At 36.9% G+C, this 1,234-nt stretch overlaps 1 protein-coding gene across 3 annotated transcripts in view; it reads right to left on the reverse strand.

Moving 5' to 3' along the window:
• Positions 1-1,121, reverse strand: part of LOC119593601 (transmembrane protein 41A-like) — a 6,496-nt gene extending 5,375 nt beyond the window's left edge. Inside the window, exon 1 of one of the 3 annotated variants that reach the window (XM_037942555.1) lies at positions 929-1,121. The gene's annotated coding sequence lies outside the window, so the exon portion shown is untranslated. The other 2 variants (XM_037942554.1, XM_037942556.1) reach the window with 2 other exon arrangements.
• Positions 1,122-1,234: the final 113 nt, after the last annotated feature.

Below are 1,234 nucleotides of genomic sequence, written 5' to 3' on the forward strand. Positions count from 1 at the left end.
AGGAAACTGGTGACTCAAGCTCTGGCGAGTAGTCTGTACAGTGAAGAATTACCAAAATTTTGAGCAAAAATACCACCACTGAGAAGTATTAGTACATGGGAAACTATCTGTAACAAAGATATAAATACAGATGGAAAAAATCAGTGAAAAATGTGTGTCCTAATACCTTGTCCTAAATGGCCACTTCAAGCCCTACCTTGACTTTATACAGATGGTAAAGGTTTACTAGCCTGTCCTGGAATGCTGACAGAAGCAGACATCATGGCAATTGTTTGATGCCACATTAGTCTGGTTACTACTACTGTTGTAACAGTTGGTTTCTATAGATTAAAACTATCTCTGGAAAGTATGCATCTGGTGCAATCCATCAGTGCCAACTTTGTTAGCCTTGGTGATGCACTGCTATTGTTTAAATTTACTAGTATCAAAGATAAAAATAAATTATAAAATTTTAATATATGAAGTAATAATACACCTCAGTTGCATAGCTTTCCAGTATTTACTAAGATTAAATCTCCATTATTTAATATAATGAAGGAGACAGTATCTAACAATGAATTTCAAGTGCATAGCTTCCCAGTTAATACTCTAAAAATAATGCAAGGTTTTCATGGGTTGGGCCTAATCTGAGAGAATTAGAGGACCCTGCACTTCATTTTCCCATACTACTCCCACAAAACTAGTTTAATGAAGCAAACCCCGGCATCTTATGACATCGCTTTCTTGAATTACTGTCACAGTGGAACTGCTTTTGTAGCTAAAACACGACCTTATTTCCCTTTTACTGACCCAAAGAGAAAGGCTACAGGTTAATTTTCAGTACCTGACTATTCCAAGGCAACTTTTATATTGTCAGACGAAGTGTGTAAGATTAGATATGGATTATAGTATGGCTTGACATCTCCTGATAATCAACGAAGATATATACAGATATGCATTCGTTATCTCTGAAGTTTCTTCTTGTTCTGACAGATAGCTTAAGACATTATGCCATCGAGAGTTTTAGAAAAGAAGTCGTCGTTTCTTTGGTCTGTTTCCTAAAAATCTTATTTCGGGCGTCAGAGAAGGACCTCTGCTTCCCCCAATGGTGGGTTCGTCGTCGCGTCAAAACAGCTGATTCGTGTAAACAAAAGACACACATCTTTCAAAAGTGAATCATATCGCTGGAAGAAAAAAACGTATTCATTATTCACGCAAACATAATCTTTGACACGCTCCTTGGAGATACTCATGA

Source organism: Penaeus monodon, chromosome 32, assembly GCF_015228065.2.
Source record: "Penaeus monodon isolate SGIC_2016 chromosome 32, NSTDA_Pmon_1, whole genome shotgun sequence".
Classification (NCBI taxonomy): Eukaryota; Metazoa; Arthropoda; class Malacostraca; order Decapoda; family Penaeidae; genus Penaeus; species Penaeus monodon.